We start from the raw sequence: 2698 nt of genomic DNA, 5'->3' as shown, positions 1-2698 counted from the left end.
GAACTCAGCTGAGCATAGCAGGTAAAATGCATTTCTTCACTTAGTTATGTTTTTTTTTTTATTTCAAGATCAAAGTAGCATGAATTATTTTTTCCTAATTATATTATTTTACCCAATTAATTAGAAACCAGATCTTATATCTGACTTTCAACCTAAGGCTTATTTCAATTTTGATTATATACTGACAAAAAAAATAATAGAGCTTCTTCACAGTTGTCTTTAGATTTTTTCTGCCAACATTTTCTGAAAGTTTTAGGTGTTGTTATGAAGACAAATTAAAGTAAATTCCATAACCTCAGGCTTAAATTTGTTTGTATTTTTAATGAAGTCACATTGTGGTATGCAATCACAAGTTGTTTTATCTAGTCTGACACCTGCCACCTTTTTCTGTCAGTGTTGACTTCAGAGTTTATTGCAGTTTTCTATAACTTTCTCTCTCTTAATTTTGTAACTAGCTTTGCAATTGGGTAAGTTTAGGAATTCAGCAGATGCAAAAAAGTAAGTTTCCATGATTTTTATTACCTGTTACGCTGCATTTATGGGATGATAACCACATGGATGTTTCTGAATAATTGCAGTCTATGATGAGACATTTGCTTAGAAAGTATTTCACGTTCTGATTAAAAATGTGGGTGACTTTAAAAGGTTGCCTAAGGACTGCTGAAGCCTTCTGCTCCTCAGTGTCCAGAACTGGAGTGGTGAAATTATTATTTACTACCTTTAGAAGGACAAATTAATGGACATGTCCAAAACTATTCAGAATAAGTTGCTCACTAAAGAATGTCTATTTATTTGTGCATCTATTTGGTTTACTCACTAAGCTTAATTTCATCTCACAAGTAATACTATTTGCACAGTGCAATTTCAGGAGACACTGTGATCCATAAAAAAGTTCCCAAACAAGATAACAGTAAAGAAGATTTAATTGTAACAGTTTATTGTTCTTCAAAATAATGAGGCTGTTTAATAAAGATGGAAAAAGCATTAGAAATCCCAGAAGCAGGCAGTGCAAAGTCTGCAATGTCCTTAGTTTTACCCCATGTCCATCATCTATCAGCTCAAGTTCCTAATTAGCTGTCACATGAAATGTCACTCCAGAGTGTGCCTTTGATTTTTGCACAATGGCATTTCTACCCAAACCTGCCGCCCATTGAATGTTAAGTTGTGGTCTAAATGGAGAAGGATTTAAATATACTTTAGCAATTAAATTAGACACAGTGAAGTGTTCCCTTATTGGGACCCAGGAACTGATCTTTGAATCTCCAGTGCCTGGTGACTCATCCTATAGAAGCCAAATTTTTTAAGGCAGTAAACAGCTGATTGGTGCAAAGTGCAAACTTCCCTTGTCTGAACTGCAGAGAAACCTCAGGAAGGTGGGCTGATGCTTCCATAAATAGGGAGTGGAAAATGGATTTTTTTTCCAGTGGGAAGTGTGTAATTTAATCAAGGTGGAAACATTGCATAGGAATGTGCTGTTTTCAGGATAATTTTTTTTAGAAAACAAAATCATCAATTCGAGTATTTTCATTACTAAGTCTTAGAGTCTCAGTGTTTAAAGGGGAAGTTTTTTATATGAACATTCATACAGGATCAGGCTATAGCTGGCATTTGAAAGAGAATGAATGAATTAGTAGATGCTACCAAATATAATTTGCAAAGAATTCCCTTCCTGAGAAAGTAGCAGAATTTAAATGACTGCTTGAGTGTATTCATTGCCAGCATCTGCCAAGAATATTCATAAAAGGAGATAGGCTAGAGGTGAATTTCAGGATGATCTTTGGAGGCTGAGGCCTTCACTTTTCATTAGATAGATACAAGGGCAGAGCTAGGGGACTTTTATGAAAATTTGATTAATATAATCCCCCAGACATGTATAATATATAATGTATCTCCAGCAATCAAAGTAGGATAGAATTAGAAACAGGACAGGTGATGTACTTTTACCCTTTTACTAAACTTCTCATGGGGTTATACTGGGTGAGGAGATCATTTTACACCTATTTCTTCCCCAGGTTCTTGGCAAAAAATATTCCATATCTTCATTGTCAGCATGACCAGTGAGAAATCTTCTGTTCAATTTTGCCTATTTTGAGTTATGAATGCACAAAACCTTTAGTATGGAAAGTCACAAATTGCTGATTCTGTGTTCTGAAAGAGCAGCTCCTCCTAAAACCTGCAACTTCCAAATATTTTCCTCTGATTGGGATCTAACCACAGAGCAGTGCAGAGGGGAATGTGCTGAAGCATTCTAATGAAATGAACTTTAAAACCAAAACTGTTCTGAAACCTTAAATAAGAGGTAGCTCCTGTGGCTGTATTATTATTTACTTACAGGTCAGATGACTCTATTTTTGCATTAGCATTGTGTGGCTAAACTTAACTGCAAAAGCAAAACGTTGATGACTCAGGTAGCCCAAACAAGATGCAGCATGCAGGATGCTTCAAATATTGCCAAACATTTTCTGTAAGATCTATCTAATTAGAAGTTAGTTCCCTATTTAGCAGCAGACAACAGATGTCTCCAGAAGTGAAGTAGGCTTTCTTTCACCATTTTTATCTGCACAGGCTGGATCGGGGTTCTGACCATGTAAACATATTTTCTGTAGTTATACATAAATATGTTTTATATAATTGGGCAAGTTTCCCTTCTTTTAATGAAACTAATTATGAACTTTTTTATTACCCTTTTAATTTCAAA

This window comes from Passer domesticus, chromosome 2, assembly GCF_036417665.1.
Source record: "Passer domesticus isolate bPasDom1 chromosome 2, bPasDom1.hap1, whole genome shotgun sequence".
NCBI classification, from domain to species: domain Eukaryota; kingdom Metazoa; phylum Chordata; class Aves; order Passeriformes; family Passeridae; genus Passer; species Passer domesticus.
The sequence above is the reverse complement of the archived record's forward strand: the minus strand, read 5'-3'. Positions refer to the sequence as shown.